The sequence below is a fragment of the Chiloscyllium plagiosum genome, unplaced genomic scaffold (assembly GCF_037043375.1).
Source record: "Chiloscyllium plagiosum isolate Xiang-an unplaced genomic scaffold, Cpla_swu_hap1 HiC_scaffold_33, whole genome shotgun sequence".
NCBI lineage: Eukaryota > Metazoa > Chordata > Chondrichthyes > Orectolobiformes > Hemiscylliidae > Chiloscyllium > Chiloscyllium plagiosum.
In genome coordinates, this window is record NW_028270171.1 from 63,199,396 (window position 1) to 63,223,156 (window position 23,761).

Here is a 23,761-nt window from a genome sequence, read left to right on the forward strand (position 1 = left end):
CTCTCTGTTCCCCATCTCTCTGACCCCCGTCCTCCTCTCTCTGTTCCCCCTCTCTCTGTCCCCCTCTCTCTCTGTCCCCCTCTCTCTGCCCCCCCGTCGCCCTCTCTCTGCCCCCACTCTGTCACCATCTGTCTGTCCCCTCTCCCTCTGTCCCCTCTCGCTCTGTCCCCCTCTCTCTGTCCCCCTCTCCCTCTGTCCCCCCTCTCTCAGTCCCCCTCTCTCTGTTCCCCCGCTTTGCCCCCTCCCGTCCCCTCTCCTTGTCACCCTCTCTCTCTGTCCCCCTCTCTCTCTGCCTCACCTCTCTCAGTCCCCCTCTCTCTGTTCCCCCCTCTGTTCCCCCTCTGTCGCCCCCCTCTGTCCCCTCTCTCTCTGGCCCCCTCTCTCTGTTCCCCCCTCAGTCTCCCCCCCTCTGTCCCCTCTCTCCCTGTCACCCTCTCTCTCTGGCCCCCTCTCTCTGTTACCCCCTCTGTTCCCCCCTCTGTCGCCCCCCTCTGTCCCCCTCTCTCTGTCCCCCCTCTCTCTCTGTCTCTCTCTCTCTCTGCCCCCTCTCTCTGCCCCCTCGCATTGTTCCCCGCTCTCTGTCCCCCCATCTCTATCGCCCTCTCTCTGCCCCTCTCTCTCCTCCACTCTGTACCCTCCATCTGTACCCCTCCCTCTGACCCCTCCCTCTGTCCCTCTCCCTCTGTTCTCCCTCTCTCTGTCCCCCCCTCTCTGTCCCCCTCTCTCTGACCCCCCCAACTCTGGCCCCCCCTTCCCCCTCTGTCCTCTCTCTCTCTGTCCCCCTCTCTCTCTGTCCCCCTCTCTCACTGTCACCCTCTCTCTCTGACCCCTCTCTCTGTCCCCCTCTCTCTCTGTCCCCCTCTCTCTCTGTCCCCCTCTCTCTCTGCCCCCCTCTCTCTGCCCCCTCGCTCTGTTCCCCGCTCTCTGTTCCCCCATCTCTATCGCCCTCTCTCTGCCCCCTCTCTGTCACCGTCTCTCTGTTCCCCTCTCTCTGACCCCTCTCTCTCTGCCCCCTCTCTGTCACCGTCTCTCTTTCCCCCCTCTCTCTGTCCCCATCTCTCTGCCCCCTCTCTGTCACCGTCTCTCTGTTCCCCTCTCTCTGTCCCCGTCTCTCTGCCCCCTCTGTCACCGTCTCTCTTTCCCCCCTCTCTCTGTCCCCCCCTCACTTCCCCCTCTCTGTCACCATCTCTCTTTCCCCCTCTCTCTGTCCCCGTCTCTCTGCCCCTCTCTCAGTCCACCCTCTCTCTGTCCCAAACCTCTGTACCCCCCTCTCTGTAGCCCTCTCTCTGCCCCCTCTCAGTCACCCCTCTCTGTCGCTCGCTCTCTGCCCCCTCTCTGTCACAGTCTCTCTGTCCCCCTCTCTCTCTGTCTTCCCCTCTCTGCCCCCCCCCCCGTAGCCCTTTCGCTGCCCCCTCTCAGTCACCATCTCTTTGTTCACCCCCGTCCACCCCTCTCTGTCCCCCTCTCGCTGTCGCACTTTCTGTCACCGTCTCTCTGTCGCTCTCTCTCTGTCCACCTCTCTCTCTGTTCCCATCTCTCTCTGTCCCCCCCCTCTCTGTCCCCCTCTCTCTGTCCCCCCACTCTGTCCTCGCACACTCTGTCCCCCTCTCTCTGTCCCCCTCTCTGTCCCCCCTCTCTCTGTAGCCTCTCTCTCTGTTCCCCCCTCTTTCTGTCCCCCTCTCTCTCTGTTCCCCCCTCTCTCTGACCCCATCTCTCTCTGTCCCCCTCTCTGTCGCCATATCTGTCACCGTCTCTCTGTCACTCTCTCTCTGTCCCCCTCTCTCTGTGCCCCCTCTCTGTCCCTCCTCCCTCTGTCGCCCTCTTTCTGACCCCCTCGCTCTCTGTCCCCCTTCTCTGTCCCTCTCTCTCTTTCGCCCTCTTTCTGACCCCCTCTTTCTCTGTCCTCCTCCCTCTGTCCCCCTCTCTCTGCCCCCTCCCATTCACCACTTCTCTGTCCCCCTCCCTCTGTCCCACTCCCTCTGTCCCCCTCTCTCTGTTCCCCACTCTCTCTGTTCCCCCCTCACTCTGACCCCCTCACTCTCTGTCCCCCTCTCTCTGTCGCCATATCTGTCACCGTCTCTCTGTCCCTCTCTCTCTGTCCCCACTCCCTCTGTCCCCCTCTCTCTGTTCCCCACTCTCTCTGTTCCCCCCTCTCTCTGCCCCCCTCTCTCTCTGTCCCCCTCTCTCTGTCCCTCCTCTCACTACACCCCCTCTGTCGCCCTCTCTCTGCCCCTACTCTGTCACCATCTCTCTGTCCCCTCCCTCTGTCCCCCTCCCTCTGTTCTCCCTCTCTCTGTTCCCCCTCTCTGTCCCCCCCTCTCTGTCCCCCTCTCTGTGCCCCCCCCCACTCTGGTCCCCCTGTCTGACCTCTCTCTCTCTGTCCCCTCTCTCTCTGTCCCCCTCTCTCTCTATCCCTCTCTCTCTCTGACCCCTCGCTCTGTCCCCCTCTCTCTGCCCCCCCACTCTGGTACGCCCCGCACCCCCCGTCCTCTCTCTCACTGACCCCCTCTCTGTCCCCCTCTCTCTCTGTCCCCCTCTCTCTGACCCCCCTCTCTCTGACCCCCCGTCGCCCTCTTTCTGCTCCCACTCTGTCACCATCTCTCTGTCCCCTCCCTCTGTCCCCCCTCCCTCTGTCCCCCTCCCTCTGTCCCCCTCTCTCTGCCCCCTCTCTGCCCCCTTTCTCTGCCCCCTCTCTATCTGTCCCCCTCTCTCTTTCACCCTCTCTCTGACCCAACTCTCTCTGCCCCCCCGTCGCCCTCTCTCTGGTCCCACTCTGTCACCATCTTTCTGTCCCCTCCCTCTGTCCCCCTCTCTCTGTCCCCCTCCCTCTGTCCCCCTCTCTCTGTCCCCGTCTCTCGGACCCCCCCTCTGTCCGCATCTCTCTGCCCCCCTCTCCCTTTCGCACTCTCTCTGCCCCTTCTCTCTCCCCTCTCTCTGACCCCCTCTCTCTGTCGCCCTCTTTCTGCCCCCTCTCTGTCACCGTCTCTCTGTCCCCCCTCCCTCGGCCCCCCCTCTCTCTGTCGCCCCTCTCTCTGTCCCCGCTCCCTCTCTCTCCCCCACTCTCTACCCCCCTCTCTCTGTCCCCGTTTCTCTGTACCCCCTGCTCTCTGTCCCCCTCTCTCTGCCCCCTCTCTGTCACCGTCTCTCTGTCCCACCTCCCTCTGTCCCCCCTCCCTCTGTCCCCCTCCCTCTGTACCCCTCTCCCTGTCCCCTCTCTCTGTCCCCCTATCTCTGCCCCCTCTCTCTGCCCCTCTCCCTCTGTCCCCCTCTCTCTTTCACCCTCTCTCTACCCCCCTCTCTCTGTCCCCGTTTCTCTGTACCCCCTGCACTCTGTCCCCCTCTCTCTGCCCCCTCTCTGTCACCGTCTCTCTGTCCCACCTCCCTCTGTCCCCCCTCCCTCTGTCCCCCTCCCTCTGTACCCCTCTCCCTGTCCCCTCTCTCTGTCCCCCTATCTCTGCCCCCTCTCTCTGCCCCCTCTCCCTCTGCCCCCTTCTCTCTTTCACCCTCTCTCTGCCCCCCCGCCCCCTCTCTCTGTCACCCTCTTTCTGCCCTCACTCTGTCACCGTCTCTCTGCCCCCCGTCCCCCCACCCTCTGTACCCCCTTCTCTGTACCCCCTCTCTGTCCCCCTCTCTCTGACCTCCCTCTCTCTGCTCCCCCCGCTCAGTCCCCCCTCTCTGTACCCCTCTCTCTGTACCCCTCTCTCTGTTCCCCATCTCTCTGCCCCCCGTCCTCCTCCCTCTGTCCCCCTCTCTCTGTCCCCACTCTGTCACCATCTGTCTGTCCCCTCTCCCTCTGTCCCCTCTCGCTCTGTCCCCCTCTCTCTGTCCCCCTCTCCCTCTGTCCCCCCTCTCTCAGTCCCCCTCTCTCTGTTCCCCCGCTTTGCCCCCTCCCGTCCCCTCTCCTTGTCACCCTCTCTCTCTGTCCCCCTCTCTCTCTGCCTCACCTCTCTCAGCCCACCTCCCTCTGTTCCCCCCTCCGTTCCCCCTCTGTCGCCCCCCTCTGTCCCCCTCTCTCTCTGGCCCCCTCTCTCTGTTCCCCCCTCAGTCCCCCCCTCTGTCCCCTCTCTCCCTGTCACCCTCTCTCTCTGGCCCCCTCTCTCTATTCCCCCCTCTGTTCCCCCCTCTGTCGCCCCCCTCTGTCCCCCCTCTCTCTGTCCCCCCTCTCTCTCTGTCCATTCACATTAACCCCATTTCCCTGCCCTTGCCCCATATTCTTCTTATTCTTTCCTATTCGTGTATTTGTCCAAATGCATTTTAAATTTTGTGAATGTACCTCCCTCAACCACTTCTGCTGGCAGCTCATTCCATGTGTATACCACCCTGTGTGTAAAAGAAATTATCTTTTGCTCTTTCTCCTTGGATCTTAAATTGATGCCCTCTAGTCCGTGGGTTGCTCAATCTTGTGGAAAAAAAGACTGAGTGCATTCACTCTATCCATGCTTCCCACGATCCTATACACTTCTATCAGATCCCCCTCAGTATTATACACTCTAAAGTATAAACTCCTAGCTTGCCCAACCTCTCACCATATCTCAGACCATTGAGTGTGGGCATCATCCTTGTAAATTTCAAGTTTAATAACCTTCTTCCTATAGCAAAGTGAACATAACACTACCAGTATTGCCTCACCAGCATCCTGTATAACTGCAACATAACTCCCTAATTTCGATACTCATTAATCTGACTGATGAAGGCCAGTGTGCCAAATGCCTTTTTCACTTCCCTATCTACCTGTGGCTCCACTTTCAGAGAACCTTGAACCTGAATTCCAAGGTCCCTTTGTCTCAATACACTCCCTAAGACCCTGTCATTCACCATGAAACTCCTACCTTGATTTGACTTTCTAAAATGCAAGAACTGACACTTATCTGTAAATATATCTACAATATACATGCATAAAACAAACAGTAATAGTCCCAGAACCGACTCCTGAGGCATTCCACTCATCACAGGCCTTCAGTCCGACAAGCATGCTTCCACTATTACTCTATGTTTCCTACCATCAAGCAAATTTCGGATCTGATTTGCCAGCTCCCCCTCAATTCCATATGATGTAAACTTCCAGAATAGCCTACCCTGTGGAACCTTACTGAAGGCCTTACTGAAATCCATATACACTATGTATACCACCATGCCCTCGTCAAAGTTACTGGTCATTTCACCAAAGCACTCTCACAAATATTTAAGCCATGATCCCCCATGCACAAGGACGTGCTGACTGCCCATAATCACACCCTGCTTTTCTAAATGCATGTATATTGTTTCTCTCAGAATCTTTGCAAGAAACTAGAGATGTCAGGTTTACTGGTCTATAAGTCCCAGGTTTTTCTTTGTAGATCTTCTTGAATAAGGGCACAGCATTCGCTCCAGTCCTCCAGGACCTCACCCGTTGGCTACTGATGATACAAAAGTACCAACCGTGGCCCCCGCTATTCCTTCTCTGTCTTCCCGCAGTGTTCCTGAATATATCTGATCAGGACCAGGAGATTTATAGAAATACTGCATAGTCTGAAAGATATGTCTACTTATTTCAGGGGAAAACACCAAAGAGTGAGTAAGTGACTTAATGATGATTAGCATAACAAATTAAAGAATACATTAATCACAGGAAGTGGCTTCAGAAGAATTCCACACATTGTGGAATCCTAAGAATTCTCAGAAAATTGCAATCCAGAAAAAGGAGGGCCATGAAACTGATCAGGAAGTCAAAAAGCAAACATGCATGCAAACAAACGGGAAAACAAAGACTGCAAAAATCTATGGTCGATATTTCAAAAGAAAAAATAATAGTCAAATGTGGACATTTGCAATCGGGCGAGACGAGTTTATGGTGGATAACAGGGAAATAGCAAAGCAAATGACCAGTTACTTTACATCTGTCTTAATGGAGTAAGATCCAGAAAATCACCCAGAAATATGAAGTGATCGTATAGGACTTGTGGAAGTAAAGACATAAAGTCAATTCATATCAGTAACAAGGCAATATTGAACATGCAGCTGGATTGAGCATTGCTAAGCTTGACAAACCAGATGTACTTCATATCAAAATCTTCAGAAATAAATCACAAATAGAAACATTGATTGCATTGTCGATGACTGTGTTGTATTTTCCTGTACATTCTGCAGAGTCTGGAAGCTGGTGTACATAAATGCACATTAGTAAATATGATCCAAGCACTACAGATGAATGGTAGGGATCCAAGCATCTACAAAGGGAAGAAGAGATAGTGTGGAGAACTGCAGACAAATTAACTTGACATTTGTCGGTAACCTGTTCGAATCTATTATATAGGATGTGATATTGGATATTTAGACATTAACAGCAAACTTTGAGAGACTCAGTATGTATTTCTGAAAGGGAAATCATACTTGACAAACTTTGGAATTGTTTGAAGTTGATTCTTACAGCATAGATAATGGGGTACCAGTAGAATTGGCATAGGTGTTAGCTTATCAGAAGGCTTTCTATAAGAACTCACACAGTGAGTTTGAAAATGCAATGATGTGAAAGGTATTTGGAGGCAAATATGTTAGTGGAAACTTAAAGTTTGGTTTGCCTTCCTTTAAGGGAGTCAGAATATAGATGTAAAGACATGTTGAAGCAATTTCACAGAGTGTTGGTGAGTACTGTACCTGGAGTATTGAGAACAGTTTTGGTGACCAAATCTAAGAAAGAATATACTGACAACAGAGGAAGTGTAATGGATATTATCCAGATAAATTCCTCAGATGGCGAGATTGCGTGATGAGGAAACTTGGCCTATGTTCTCTTGAGTTTCAGTGAATCAGCGGTGGGTCACTGTGAACTTTATAAAACACACAAAACATACGGCAAGTTGGAAATTAACAGAAAATTTATCAGGCTGTCTAATCCACATTCAAGGCACATAATGGCAGAATAAGGGACAGACCATTTAAGACTGCAATAAGGAGGAAATCCTGCGCGTGGAGGGGAATGACGAACACAGGGGCAAGGCAGGACAAGATTACGGAGAATCCACAGATAACCTACAAGTGTGTCAAGCGGAACAGAATAACCAGTGAACACGTAGGACTCATTCGTGACTTGCCAAGTTGCATCTAAATCAACTTTACTAGTAGGAAAAAGAGGGGAGTGGTAGAAGGCTGTTTGTGTGCCTGGAGGCTAATGTCCAATGGTGTACCACGGGCATCAGTGTTGGGTCCCTTATTATTTGTGATTCGGAGGTGCTAGTGTTGGGCTGCGGTAGACAAATCTAAAAATAGCATAACACCAGACCATCGTCTAACAGGTTTATTCGGCAGCACTATCTTTCGAAACGCTGCTTCTTCATCAACGTGCACAACCACGTGATATAACTGATGTTGAGTGATTTTTATCCTTATTATTTGTGGTATTCATAAATGATGCAGCTGTGAATATGAACGAGGGGTGGGTTGTGTAATAAGTAAGTTTGTATTTGATACAAAGATTGGCCGGGTGGTTGGCAGTGAGGAGGAAGGCCTTATGTTACAGTTAGATACTGATGGAATGGTCAAATGGGTGGATCAATGGAATGTAACCATGAGGTGATGCACTTTGGAAGAAGGAACCAGTCAGGGGAGTACTCAAAGAATGGCAGCAACACACTAGAAAGTTCAGAGAGTGCTTCTCCACACATCGCTGAATATGACTGAACAGATTAATACACAATCTGGGAAAGGATAGTGGAATGAAAACATAGCCGTTATTAATCGAGGCATAGATTATAAGAACTATGCGGAACTTTGGGGAGGGCAAGATGGAATACTGTATGTAGGTCTGGGAACAACATTACAGGAATGTTGTGATTGTACTGGAGAGAGTGCAGAGCAGATTCACCAGGATGTTCCCTGGGATGGAGCATATCAGCTATGCAGAGAGGCTGGATAAGGTCAGGTTGTTTAGTTTGGAGGAGAGAAGGCTGAGAGGTCTGTGATTCAGAAGGATAGGATTACGAGGTACATGGACAGGTTGGATAGACAGCAGCTGTTGATTTTACTCAAAGGGACACACTTTTAAAGAGAAAGGTTTACGGTTTAGTGAAGATTTGAGAATTGTTTTTCAACCAGAGCGTGGTTGGGTTCTGGAATGCACTTCTTGAGAGTGGAGTTGTCATGCTAACCTCAAACCATTACAAACGACACGGTTATGCACTTCAAATGCTTTAAGTTTCACGGCTAAGGTCTTGGGCCGAATGGAGACTGTGCTGTATTTCTGGTAGGACAGAGTCTGTGCTTCTGTGATTGTATGGCTGTGGAAGGTCAATCATTTCGTAGGTTAAGGTAGGAATTGATGGGTGTCTGAAGATTATCTTAACAAAGTTGATAAGAGACAACTTGTAATATTTTCTGGAAATATGTCAATGGCAAAATTAAGAGAAAAAAGTTGCAGATTTCTTTAAGTCTGATACCAGATAATTGAGGACCGGGAAATAGCAGAACTATGGAGCAAATACTTTAGTTATGCCTTCACAGAAGGAAACAAATCAAAAAAGAAAACTTCCTAGTAATACTAGGGAACTTTAGTCTTGTGAGAAAAAGGGACTGGAATGAAAATAGCAACTAAACAGTTTAGAGAAAGCATTGGACTGAAATTAATGGGATTAGACAAAGTCAACAGAGATTTATGAAATGGAAATCATATTTGAGAAAGTGGCTTTTAGTAAAATTATGTAGGAGGTATCAATGCCATGCGAGTGGATTATCAGAAAGATTTTTGATAAAGCCCCAAGCCTATTGTGCAAATTCGAATCCTATGGGACTCGGGCTAATATATGGTCATAGATTTACAATGGGAGAGCTGGCAGGAAACAGTGAGTAGGAATAAAACAATGATTTATTTTTAAATGGAAGGCTTGGAGGATATTGTAAGGATCGTGTCTTGAGCTACAGTTATTCCCAATACACATCATATCTTTGGGTGAGGGGCGCTAATGCAATATTCCCAAGTCTGCTGGCAGCACGAAAAGATGTCAGCTTGTGAGTGGATGAGGAGGATGTAAAAAAGTTCCAAGGTGGTTGAGACAAGTGGAGTGACTGGGCAAATATGTGGCATGTGGAGAGAAATACGGGAGATGAGACGTTGTGTACTTTGATGGGAACAATGGACTGGCAGCATCTCATTTGAAAAAGGAGTGGTTGAAAAATGTTGCACGATAAATGAACTAAAGCTGCATTTTTGTTTTTTTTTTCTGAATAGCACTTCGAGTACATGTGTGGCAGTGAGTTCTGAAGCCAGAAGTCAATACTGGGAATGGCATTGGCACGCTGACCATTGTATGTAGGCCCAGCACGTGGGGATCTGTAACTTTGAAAGGAATCTGGATCTCCCTGTACACCAATCACTTAAAGCAATATTGCAGGAGCAGAAATCAGGAAGGAAGATAAATGTTATATTCACCTTCATTTCAAGAGGATTTGAGTACAGGAGTAAATGTGGGCTTCATGGCAAGGGCGTAATTGATATGTGGAGCTTGTTCAAGGAGCAACTATTGAGCGTCCTTGATAAGTATGTACCTGTCAGCCAGGGAGGAAAGGGTCATGTGAGGGAGCCGCGGTTTAATAAGGAATTGGAATCCCTTGTTAAATGGAAGAGGGCGGCCTATGTAAAGATGAGGTGTGAAGGTTCAATTGGGGCGATTGAGTGTTATAAGGTAGCCAGGAAGGATCTGAAGAGAGAGCTAAGAGCAGCAAGGAGGGGACATGAAAAATCCTTAGCTGGTAGGATTAGGGAAAATCCAAATGCTTTCTATAGGTATGTCAGGAATAAAGGAATGACTAGGGTAGGAATAGGTCCAGTCCGGGCCTGATGACATTTTATCCTAGGATTCTCTGGGAAGCAAGGGAGGAGATCGCAGAGCCATTGACCTTGATTTTTATGTCCTCGTTGTCTACAGGAATAGTGCCAGAAGACTGGAGGATAGCAAATGTGGTTCGCTTGTTCAAGAAGGGGAGTAGGGATAACCCTAGTAACTATAGCCTGGTGAGTCCCACTTCTGCTGTGGGCAAAGTCTTGGAGAGAACTGTAAGGGATAGGATTTATGAACATCTGGATGGGAATAATGTGATCAAGGATAGTCAGCATGGTTTTGTGAAGGGCAGGTCGTGCCTCACAAACCTTATTGAATTCTTTGAGAAGGTGACTAAGGAGGTGGACGAGGAGAAAGCGGTAGATGTGGTGTATATGGATTTTAGTAAGGCATTTGATAAGGTTCCCCATGGTAGGCTACCGCAAAAAATATGGAGGTATGGCATTGAGGGTGAGTTGGAGGTTTGGATTAGAAATTGGCTGGCTGGAAGAACACAGAGGGTAGTAGTTGATGGTAAAGGTTCATCTTGGAGTGCAGTTACTAGCGGTGTTCCGCAAGGATCTGTTTTGGGATCATTGCTGTTTGTCATTTTTATAAATGACCTGGAGGAGGGGCTAGAAGGTTGGGTGAGCAAGTTTGCGGATGATACAAAACTCGGTGGAGTTGTTGACAGTGGAAGGATGTGTCAGGTTATATCGGGATATAGATAAGCTGCAGAGCTGGGCAGAAAGGTGGCAAATGGAGTTCAATGTAGGTAAGTCTGAGGTGATTAACTTTGGTAAGAGTAACAAAAAAGATGGGGTACTGGGCTAATGCTCGGACACTTGGTAGTGTGGATGAGCAGAGAGATCTTGGTGTCCATGTACAAATATCTCTGAAAGTTGCCACGAGGTAAATAGTGTGGTGAAGAAGGCATATGGCGTACTGACTTTTATTGGTAGAGGAATTGAGTTCCGGAGTCCTGAGGTCATGTTGCAGTTGTATAAGACTCTGGTGCGGACGCATCTTGAGTATTGTGTGCAGTTTTGGTCGACATACTATCGGAAGGATGTGGAGGCACTGGAACGGGTGCAGAGGAGGTTTACCAGGATGTAGCCTGGTATGGTAGGAAGATCATAGAACATAGAACATAGAACATAGAACATAGAACAATACAGCGCAGTACAGGCCCTTTGGCCCTCGATGTTGCGCTGATCCAAGCCCACCTAACCTATACTAATTCACTATCCTCCATATACCTATCCAATGCCCGCTTAAATGCCCATAAAGAGGGAGAGTCCACCACTGCTACTGGCAGGGCATTCCATGAACTTACAACTCGCTGAGTGAAGAACCTACCCCTAACTTCAGTCCTATATCTACCCCCCCCCCTTAATTTAAAGCTATGCCCCCTTGTACTACCCGACTCCATACGCGGGAAAAGGTTCGCACTGTCAACCCTATCTAACCCCCTAATCATCTTGTACACCTCAATCAAGTCACCCCTAAACCTTCTTTTCTCTAATGAAAACAGCCCTAAGTGTCTCAGTCTTTCCTCATACGATCTTCCTTCCATACCAGGCAACATCCTGGTAAACCTCCTCTGCACCCGTTCCAGTGCCTCCACATCCTTCCTATAGTATGGCGACCAAAACTGCACACAATATTCCAGATGCGGCCGCACCAGAGTCTTATACAACTGCATCATGACCTCAGGACTCCGGAACTCAATTCCTCTACCAATAAAAGCCAGTACGCCATATGCCTTCCTCACCGCACTATTTACCTGGGTGGCAACTTTCAGAGATCTGTGTACATGGACACCAAGATCCGTCTGCTCATCCACACTACCAAGTATCCGACCATTAGCCCAGTACCCCATCTTTTTGTTATTCTTCCCAAAGTGAATCACCTCACACTTAGCTACATTGAATTCCATTTGCCACCTTTCTCCCCAGCTCTGCAGCTTCTCTATATCCTGCTGTAACCTGCCACATCCTTCCTCACTGTCAACAACTCCTCCGACTTTCGTATCATCCGCAAACTTGCTCACCCAACCTTCTAACCCCTCTTCCAGGTCATTTATAAAAATGACAAACAGCAATGGTCCCAAAACAGATCCTTGCGGAACACCGCTAGTGATGGCACTCCATGAAGAAACTTTGCCATCAACTACTACCCTCTGTCTTCTTCCATCCAGCCAATTCCTAATCCAAACCTCCAACTCACCCTCAATGCCATATCTCCGTATTTTCTGCAGTAGCCTACCATGGGGAACCTTATCAAACGCCTTACTAAAATCCATATATACCACATCTACCGCTTTCCCCTCATCAACCTCCTTCGTCACCTTTTCAAAGAATTCAATAAGGTTTGTGAGGCACGACCTGCCCTTCACAAAACCATGCTGACTATCCTTGATCACATTATTTCTATCCAGATGTGCATAAATCCTATCCCTTACAATTCTCTCTAAGACTTTGCCCACAACAGACTCACCGGCCTATAGTTACTAGGGTTATCCCTACTCCCCTTTTTGAACAAGGGAACCACATTTGCTATCCTCCAGTCTTCTGGCACTACTCCTGTAGACAAAGAGGACATAAAAATCAAGGCCAATGGCTCTGCAATCTCCTCCCTTGCTTCCCAGAGAATCCTAGGATAAATGCCATCAGGCCAGGGTACTTATCTATTTTCACCTTTTCCAGGATTTCCAACCTGGACATACCTCAAAGCCATCCATTCTACTTATTTGTGACTCAGTATTCACATCGACGACAATGCCCTGTTCCTGAGTAAATACTGAAGAAAAGTATTCATTCAGTGTCTCCCCAATCTCTTCCGCCTCCACACGCAACTTCCCACTACTATCCTTGACTGGACCTATTCCAGTCGTACGAGATCGTACGAGGAAAGGCTGATGCACTTGGGGCTGTTTTCATTGGAGAAAATAAGGTGTAGGAGTGACTTGATAGAGGTGCACAAGATGATTAGGGGTTTAGATAGGGTTGACCATGAGAACCTTTTTCCACGTATGGGAGTCAACTATTACGAGGGGGCATAGCTTTAAATTAAGGGGTGGTAGGTATAGGACAGATGTTAGGGGTAGATTCTTTACTCAGCGAGTCGTGAGTTCATGGAATGCTCTGCCAGTAGCAGTGGTGGACTCTCCCTCTTTATGGGCATTTAAGCCGGTATTGGATAGACATATGGAGGATAGTGGGCTAGTGTAGGTTAGGTGGATTTGGATCGGCGCAACATCGAGGGCCAAAGGGCCTGTACTGCGTTGTATTCTTCTGTGTTCTATGTTCTATGTATCTTACTGCAGCTGTACAGAGCCTTGGTGAGACCCCATCTCGAACATTGTGCAGTATTGTGTGCAGTTTTGGTCTCTTTTCCTAACAGACGACCAACCTGACATTGAGGGAGAGCAGCAAAGGATGACCAGACTGATCTCTGGGATGACAGACTTGTTGTGGGAGCAGAGTTTTGGGCAACTGCACCTGTATTTAATGGGGTTTAGGAAAATGAGTGGAAATGTCAGTGAAATGTATAACACTCTGACAGGGCGAGACAGATTAGAAGCAGGGATGGTAATTCCCCTGGCTGGGACGTCTAAAACAAGGGACCACAATATTAGATACAGATAGGCCACTTTGCATTGAGATGAGAATAAATGCCTGCACTCGGAGACTGGCGAACCAGGGGTACTCTCTCCCAGATCAGGCTGTGGAAGTCAAGGGGCTGAATATAAATAAGGATTTCTGGAAACTAAAGGAATAGGGAGAGAGCAGGAGTATGGTGTGAAGATAGAAAATCAGCTGTCATTCCAGGTTGTTCTCCAATAACGCAATAACTGTGTTCCTGTGCAACACTGTGTTGTACAAAATCGTGCAATATTAATAATGGGGTCTATGGAAAAAAGAGGGTAAATGGTGAACCCCCAAAAATATCAGTAAAAACCAAAAATTAAATTTGATCTAACACACAATAGGATAGTCTAAATAAATCTTTAAATTATATGTTGTAATGGAACAGTGCTGTAAATGTAACGCTTTCACACTACAGTCACTCACTGGTGTACTGTACCTTTCACCACAATCTTCACCAGAAAGCGCGCGGGGCTGATTGACCATGTGAGGACGATGGAAAATTCTAGTTCTCCCCAAGATTCTCCCCACAGTTTGAAATAAAGTTCTTTCGAAATATAGACTACAATTCCCAGTTTCAGGCTCAGTTTCAAGGCCTGCAGAGCCGATTGCATTCCTGTTTTTGCTGAACACATTGATTGTACCTTTTGTAAACAGAGGGTTTCTGAGGTAGGATTTGCTGTTCAGCTGGTACCCACCAAGGAATCGCGTCACAGTACACGCTAGGTTCACTTTATAGAAAAAGGTTCATGAATCGCATTGCAGCCAAGTTGTATTTAATCAACACGCTTTATTGGTGAACTGCCTGTACATAGAATGGAGGCGCAAAACAGACGGGCTGAATGGACTACAGCAGTTCTCATTTTATGTTTCACAATGTTTAAACATATTCAGGGATATGAATATTGTATGGGGAAAACTGCGTTGAGGAGATGTTCGGCCATTAAGTAGAATGTGGAAAGCTCAATGAGTTGTATGACGTATTCCTTTCCCACTGCTTCTGTGCAGTTTGTGAGAAAGCTCTGTAAATGTTGTCACAAGCTCTCAGCTGTTAGGAAGGAGGTCTCTGCAGGGTCAACAGGATTGTGTTTCCCGTTCCCTTTTCTGATAACGAGTGTTCTCTCCGGGTTTATCCTTTAAGACCTCGGAGCAATTTGATACAATTGAGTGCCTTGCTTGCCCGTTTCAGAGACCATTGAAGAGTGTATCACATGTCTGGAGTCACGTTTCGGCCAGACAGGAAAGCACAGGGGATTTACTTCCTGAAAGTACGCTGGGGAAGGAGATCGACATCTATAATCGATATTGAATAAACGATCACTATTACTGACACCAGGTATGAGATCTCGAAATTTAATTAATTGTTATTAACTTGCACCAGTTACCAGAGAATTAGCCTGGTCTGGATTAGCAATCCAATGACAATTCCACATGGGGGCCTATCGGAAACCACACTGAACCGATTATTTCTGTGCTGTGTGACAGCTCTATCAAAAAAAACCCAACCAATTTGACTATCGTGATGGGACTGAGGGCGTGGTAATTGGTCCGCTTGTAATTATTCCCTTCTTAGGGGATGGGACATAGTTGAGTAATTACCCACATTAGGAGAAAGTGAGGACTGCAGTTGCTAATTATCCACATTGCCAGGGAGTTGTCAGAGTTGGAGCTGGAATGAAACAGCTTCCTCAGGTACATGGCTTGTTTTGTAGCAAATGTCCTCAGTCCTATTGCAGGAATGGTGTCAGGGCCAAATGCCTTTGTCGTATCTACAGTGTCCAGCTGTTGCTTCATGTCACGTGCAGTGAATTGAATTGGTTGAAGACGGGCATCAGTGATTCTGAGGGTATCATAGTGAGGGTAAGGTGGGTAATCGACTAAACACTTCTGGCTGAGGATGGTGCAGATACTGCATCTTTGACATGGATGCACAGGGCTGTTCCATTATTTCGGATGGGGATATTTGTGGAGTCCTCTCCTCCAGTCTGTTGTTTAATGGTCCATCGACTTTTATGCATGGATTTGACAGGACGAGAGAGCTTAGATCTGATTTGTAAGTCTTGGCATCATTTCTCCCTCTGTATCAGATGTTAGTCCTGCTGTTTGTAGTGTAACCAGTCAAGTAGGTTTCATGGGTTGTAATCAGGTTTAAGTGCACGTGATTCCGACCCGACCATGTTCACCCACACACGTCACTGACCCATGGATCGGCTTGATGGAAATTTTAGATGGATGGACTATCCTGGGGGAAAAGTGACAGAGTGTCATTGAAATCTACAGCATCAGATGATAACCCAGTTTTAGCTGCATATTGACTGCCAGCCCCCCCGCCCCAACCCCCCCCCCCCCCCCCCCGCCCCAGTTCGCACCGAGACCCATGCATCCATCAGCCCTGTACTCAGTGATCTACTCTGGTTTCTGATGCGGACATACTTCCATTTTCTCCCTGACCATGATTCAGAGCTCTGCAGTGTCAGTGATGCCAGCTTTATGCAGTTTCAGAGTCAAGGAACTTGTCACCATGCATTACTGTTCAGTTCCCAGTGTACGACGCTCCATGTTGGACAGGATGTTTGGGCATCTTTGACAATATGTCGTTGGAAATTGTTCATAAACAGAAATTGCTGAAGAAATTGCGAAAGATGTTGCAGAAATTTCTGGAGTGCATGCAGAGTTAAACTTTAAGGACCAGTGAACCTTCTATAAAGGTTTTTTTTATTTTTATTTCCAGTATCCATAATTATTTATTTAATTGAAAAAATTGTTCTGCGCCTATTCATTTCTGGAGAAACTCAGCAGGTCTGTCAACATCTGCAGAGAAAGGGAAACAGAGTTAGCGTTTCCAGTCCAGTGTGACAATTCTTCAAAACTGAATACAATTGCAAAATGGTCTTTTAATTACTTGCCAGATGTGGAGGATGGGTGGCAGGGAAAAGAGGGTGTGGCAAAAGAAAACGGGCTTTTAGCAGTGGTGAACGAAAATATTCTGTATAATGGGTCGAATGGGGGAAATGGGTTCTCTCTATTGAATGCAAGATAAAAAAGACACAACCACACAAAGTTATACGGAGGCCAGGAGGGAGAATGTTGACGATGTGGTATTATATAGATTTGGCCACAGATACGTTTTCACTGTGGTCATCATCACCCCCTTTAGATAAAGGAATTCAGGTGCTTGACTTCTTATTGGCACTAGTAAGCGTTTCATGCTGCCTTAGTATTGTAATATGGAGAAAAACAAATCACAGTATGACATTTCGGCTGAGTGTTGGTTACCTGTCATTTTAAATATTGTTTCAATTTTGCAGTGATTATCTTCAAACGCTTGTTCTTGAAGTTAGCATCAGATGGAGTGTAAGATGTTGAGGAGTGACATTATAGAAACTTATAAAATCATGAGAGGTATGGATAGGGTGAATAGCCAAGGTCTTTTCCAAAGGCTAGGGGTATCCAAACATAGAGGGAATAGGTTTAAGGTGAAAGAGGGTAGATTTAAAAGGGAGTAAGGGGCAGCTATTTTACACAGTGGGCGGTGTGGGTATGGAATGAGCTTCCAGAGGAAGAGTGGGAGATGCAAGGACAGCTACAAAATTTAAAACTCATTTGGAAAAACATATGGATGAGGAACATTTAGAGGCACATGGACCTAATGAAAACAGATAGGACTAGTATAGTTTGGAAAACCTGGCAAGCATGGACATTTAGAAAAACTTCACGCAGAGTCAGGGTGATTTTGTGAAAGGGAAATGATATTTTGCCCTGTAAAAATCATGCAAAGTATTTCTGGAGATACCTGAGAATGTAACAACGGACTTGATAAAGGGGATCTGGTAGACACGAGAGATTTTCCACAAGGTATTACAAAACAAAAGTTCTTATACAAAACAGAAGCTCCAGGACGTCGGATACTGTATTAACATGGGATGATGATTGGTTAACACAGAAATAGAAGAGTCAGGATTAATGGATCTTTATGGTAAAGGTTTATCTGCTGCAGTACCACAACTATCAGTCTGATGGCATCAGTTATTTACAATCTATGCTGACAGTCTGAAGGAGGGAGTTGAGTGCAATATACATCCGAGTTTGAGGATGACACTGAGAATCAAAAGGCAGGCTGTTACTTAATGGAGAGGACTTCCAGAAAAGGAACAGTAAAGGCATTAAGTCTTTCTGTGTATGAAAAATAAAGTCAGCATGCTGATGCAGCAATAACTTGGTTGGTACATGAGGCGGTTTCCTGGGAAGAAAGGGTTGCGTTATTGACAATCTCTAAGATGGTGAGGCGATAATTAATTGGGGTTTAAATGAATGAAGAGTGATAATGCTGAAAAATACAAGACACAGAAGGGGTTGGAGAAGGTAGATGTTGAGAAGTTTTTTTCATTCTTGAGCAAAGTGTCGAACTCGATGATATAGATACCGTATAAGGAACATCGATTTCAATCTGAGATGTAGAGTAATGTCTTCTCTCCGAAGGTAGTAAATGTCTGGAATTCCCTAACTCAGAGAGGTGTGGAGGGATACAAGGAGTCGGCAAGGGAGTGGAGTTGAGCCCTGGAGTAGATCAGCCATGTTCTGATTAAATGAAAGTGTTAGCTTGAGGGGCCGATTGACCTACTCCTGTTCCTATTTATTAATTTCACATGTTATGCTTTTCGAAAGTAACGGGTTATTTTGCTGGAAATCGTGTTGTACAATGTTGCATTCAGAGAGGAGAGCAGAGGATTTGTTGTTTTAACCCTGCGTGGGGTATGTGGCTGCATTCCCAGCGTATCTGGGTCTGCAACATGACCTACATCTGGAGCAGACGTTACAGAGAGGGGAAGCCTGGAAACAGGGACTGGCGGGTGGGGTGGTGGTCACTTCCTGATCCAGCCTGGATTTTCCAAGTAGATTTCCAAAACTACACCGAACCATTGGAGTGGCCTCGATCTGCCCCTGTTTAGCATGCCCGAGGGCTGAATGGAACATCAGAACACAGGGCTGAGGGACACAAGTGGGCCATTCGGCCCTTTCACACTACCCCACCAGTAACTAAAGTCATGGATCATCTCATTGTGATCTCAGCTGCACTTTTCTTTCCATGTACCATTATCCCTGATTCACCTGTCCATGGAAAATCAGACAAAGCCAGCTTCAATATAATATAAAGGTCCAGCCAACCCAAACTTCTGGGAAAGAGAATTCCCACTTGACTGAAATCCCACTTTGTGGATTTATCCTAATTCCTGCTCTGATGGATGTTGGAGGTGTCACAGTTTCCTTTTCTCGTCCCATTCCTCCACTGCTCACATTAAATTTTAAATGTAACCAGGTTGGTGATATGGCCGATAATAAAGTTCTCAGACTGAATCAGGTTCAGTGACAGGAACAAGTCAGGCAGATTTCTTTCGTTAGCCAAAAGTAACTAATAAAACTAACGGATGCGCATGGTGGATCTGTGGTTAGCACTGATACCTCCCGTCACCAAGTAGCTGCGTTCAGTTCCAACCTCGGGCAACCCTCTATGTGGATTTTGAACATTCTCCCCATGTCTGTGTGGATTTCCTCCCAATGTTCTAGTTTTCTCCCATCGTCCATAGATATTCAGCTTAGAGCGGATTGGCCATGCTAAATTGCCCATAGTGCCCAGGGATGTGTAGGTTAGATAGGTTCGTCATGGGAAATGTAGGGTTACATCGATAGAGTAGGGGGGCAGGACCGGGCGGGATACTGTTCCGAGGGTCAATGTGGACATGATAGACGGAATGTCCTGCTTCCACACTGTAGAGATTCTATAAAAACAACAAGAAGTTTGGATGATACAAACACCCAGTGGGTATCTATCTGATCCACTCTCCTCTAGGTTTTGTATGTTTCAATAAGATCACCTCTGATTCCAAGAATAACCTGTTAAAGCCTCCATAATGTAAGACCCTCATCCCTGAATACATGAAGTGAAACATCTCCGAACTGCTTCCAACTTAATATATCCTTTCTCAGGTAAGGAGACATAAGTAATCTCACACACACATGAGGTTACTTTTTGTTTTCTCAATGGTGAGAGTATTTGGAACTCTCTTCTCTGCAGAGCATTGGAGGCAGAGATATTGAATATTTTTGAGCACAGACAGAAGGTGCATAAAGAATAACGGAGTCAAGGATTATCGGGGAATGTGCAGTGTTGGGGAAATGCTGACAGTGGTACAAAATCACACTGCTCCAGCACATCCAGGAATACAATGCAAAAGAAATGATAATATCGATAAAATGTTAAGGGGAAATCCCAGATGGTGGCGATCTGGAAGGTCTGCTTTGTTGGGCTCTGCATCACAGCACGGGCAAAGTGGTTCCCTAACCCACTCCATCCCAGCCATTTACTTAAATGCTTAGTTTTGGAAAGTTTTGAGAGTTGGCAGTTGTAGTCGACTTAGTTTGTGTAGTTTTTAAGCTCTATGAGACTTTGTTTAGTAATTATCAGTAATTAGAGTTCTTCCTCTCTCGAGTTCAAATGTTGCGACAGTGTGTTCTGGGTAATGATGTGCTTAAATGGTCTACCTGGAACATTAAGATGAGCCATTGGCCAGAAAAGAGGAAAAATTTACTTTCTAGTCTTAAAAAGAGAGAGAGTGGATGTTGTCCTATTGCAGAGATGCACTTTGATGACAAGGAACAATTGACAATACAGCAGGTCGGGCTTGATCTGGTTTATTTCTCGACTTTTAATATTAGGAGGAGGGGAGAAGCCATAATGGATAAAGAAAATCTTCCATTTAACCTACTAGATTGTATTTGACAATCAAGGGAGGCTCATAATACCCAAAACCTTGAACTATAGTAAAAAATATAGTATTTTGAATGTTTATTGCCCCACGCCCCCCCCCCCCCCCCACCCCCGCCCCCCACTCGTAGCGTACCCTCCAAATTCAGTTATCTTGCATCGTGGCACATTATTGTAGAAGTTTTCAAAAGTTTTATGGACCCCACGGTGGACAGAATGTCGAAAGGTGCCCCAATACCCTCGTTATAATGTAAGCAATTAGTGGATATGTGTGCAGAACGAGAGCTGGTGGATGTCTGGTGGCAGATCCACATCACAAGCAGGGATTTTCTTTTCTTCTAACCGGCATAAATGCCACACGAGGTTTGATATCTTCCCCATTCCTGCAACAATCTTAGATTCGATGGCATCCTGCACAATTAGGAATATTACCATTTCTGACCATGAAGCAGTATACTTATTGATTAACATTAAGTGCAATATAATAGATTCGAGACACTAGCGAATGTATCCCTTTATTCTTAAGACTAGTTGGTCAATTTAGTAGTTAGATTAGATTAATTACAGTGTAGAAACAGGCCCTTCGGCCCAAAAAGTTCACAGCGATCCAGCCCCTGACATTTGCTCCTTCAACTAACACTATAGGCAATTTAGCATGGCCAACTTACCTAACCTGCACATTTTTGGAGTGTGGGAGCAAACCCACGCAGACACTGGATAAATGCGTTAACTCCACACAGACAGTCACCTGAGGCAAGAATTAAACCCGGGTCTATGGCGCTGTGAGACAGCAGTGCTAACCATTGTGCTACTGTGCTGACCGCTACAACGAATTCAGATCTTCCTTAGCCATTAATTCAGATTCAACCAATAACTCATCCACTCTATGGGAAATTGCTAAGGCTTATGCCAAGGGAATAATTATTCCTTATGATGGAGCAGAAGGGGGAGCAGGAACGCTGGTTTGAGGCAAAGCTGAGGGCAGCCGAGAGTGCATACTGTGATTGTCGCTCAGTGGCTAAGCTGCAGAGGATCACAACGCTTCGGTCTACAGTGTATTCCACGCTCACACGGACAGCCAAGAAGGTTTTGCAAAACAAAGACTGTTTGAACATGGTGATAAGCCAGGCAGGTATTTATTCTATCTTGCCAGGAAAACGAGCGCCCCTCTTAAGCCATTACCTCAATTAGAGAAGGTATTGGGATCCTGACCTTCAATTCCAAAAGATTAATGTCTCCTGTCCGAGATTTTTCATCGAATTATTCCAGACTGAACATTTTTAGGGTAGATGGATTAAGATGGAGTCATTTTTCAAGAACCTGGGTCTTCCAGGAGTAATCCCTGAAGAAGTTTTGTGCCTTAATGCACCATTGTCAGCACAGGAGGTTGTGAAGCAGCTTCAGAATGTAAAGGCGCACGTTCCTGACGGATTTCCTGGTGAACTTTATAAATAATTTATAAACCTATTGTCAGGGCTGATGTTTAACGTGTTCTGTCACTCATACAGTCAGGAACCCCTCCCTCTATCCTTAATAGAGGCTCATATCTCTCTGATGCTGAAGAAAGGAAGACCCCGGAGGATGGTGCTTCTTACACGCCAAACTCATTTTTAAATGTTGGCCTCAAAATCCTGTCTGAGATCCGTGCATTATGGTGGAAACTTTGCTGTTTTCCGTTACCAAAGAGGACCAAACCGGCTTTATAAAAGGCCGCAGATCTTCCTACAATGTTAAGAATTTACTCAATATGATCCAATAGTGTCAACAAGAATCTGTGCAGGGATTATTGATCCCTTTAGATGAGAGAAGGCATTTGATTGGGTTGAGTGGCCGGATCTCTTCTGTACATTCGAATGGTTTGGTGTACGCAAAGTTTTTATCAAGTGGATGAGGGTCATTTTCCGCGATCCTCTGGCTGCGGCTCTCACTAATCTGTAATATTAATGTTTCTGCAGGCAGCCGACACGGTTGGCACCTTTCACCATTGTTGTTTACGTTGGGGATTGAGACACTGGCAGAGGCCATTCGTAGGGATGCCAACATATCTGCCCTAGAGGTGGGATCGAAGTCACGAAAGATTACATTATATGCAGATTAGGGTCTTATGTTTTTGTCAAATCCCGCAATTTCGGTAGTTCATGTGATGCGATGCATTGATTCGCTTGTTGCCTTTCCGGGCGATAAGATTAATTTTACAAAGTTGGAGGCCATGCCTATGGGAGGTCTTAGGGAAATACCTGATACTGAGGACAAATCCTGGATTCCTTTTAAATGGTCACGCGGGTGGTTTGCCTATTTCAGTATCTTCATTACATTTGTCTTTGATCATGTATTTAACGTGAACTATGTCCATTTGTTTGACAAAATTAAACAAGACCTTCAAAGATGGAGGCATTTCCAATATCCTGGCTCGGTCAGATAGCTGTTATCAAAATGAATGTCCTTCCTCATTTCCTGCACCCAGTTCAAATGCTTTCTATGATGTTTACCAGACAGATATTTCGGAAACATAATGGCTGGTTTAGCTCTTTTATTTGGCACCATAAGCGATTCTTTATCTAGCTAACAAAATTGCAACTGCCCCACAGATTGTGAGGAGTAGATCTCCCCGATTAAACGCAAGCAATTAATTTTTTTTTCATCGTATGTTAGTGCCTGGACCGCTGAGGTCTCGGCATCAATATGGCTAGACATTGAGCCCTCTCAGACAAAGTCTGTTGTTCTTAGATAAAATGACAACATTTATGGAATATTGGCATAAAATAATGATTATCAATACTGTTAAATCTTGAAGGACAATGCGTCAGATCGAGGCAATACAGCCAAAATCATGTTTCTTACCCCTATAATTGGTATACCGGGGATAATGTATTCCAGGTTGAAACTGTGGTCAGCGAGGGAAACACCTTGTTTGGGTGATTTAGAATTATAGTATCCCTACAGTGTGGAACAGGTCCTTGGGCCCAGCAAGTCCAATTCGATCCTCTGAAGAGTAACCCACGCACACCCATTCCCCTACCATCTTATATTTACCCTGATTAATGCCCCAACTTACAGATCCTGGAACACCATGAGCGATTGAGCAATGGCCAAGTCATCTAACATGCACATGACTGTGGGAGGAAACCTACGCAGACACAGTTGAGAATATACTAACTCCACACAGCCAGTCACCCAAGGCTGGAACCAAACCCATGACCCTGGTGCAGTGAGTCAGCAGTGCAAACCACTGAGCCATCATGTATGACTAGAAGGAGAAACAATGATAACGTTTGAACAAATAACTCGTAAGTATGGACTACCTGGTAGAGACTTCTTCTATGTTTTTTCCAGATTAGAGATTTGATTAAAAAACACAATTTTAAAAGACACTTATAGATCCAATACAGAGAAGCAGGTGATTATTGTAAAGAATACACTCTATGTCAGTACCCTTTACCATTTGTTAGAGAGTGTCCCCGCAGGCAAGACTGTGCAGCTTCGTGACGTCTGTGTGAGAGAGTTGGGGGTTTAGATCTTTTCGGAGATATGCGAGGATATTTGTGAAAATGCTCGGAGGA

General features: G+C 46.5%; 1 long non-coding RNA gene across 1 annotated transcript in view; it reads left to right on the forward strand.

The window, feature by feature from the left end:
- LOC148141511 (uncharacterized) overlaps positions 1 to 23,761 on the forward strand; it is a 248,886-nt gene that overhangs the window by 164,233 nt on the left and 60,892 nt on the right. The window contains exon 2 of the long non-coding RNA XR_015752546.1: positions 14,628 to 14,774. This is a non-coding gene — a long non-coding RNA (uncharacterized LOC148141511). The remainder of the gene's footprint in view (positions 1 to 14,627; positions 14,775 to 23,761) is intronic.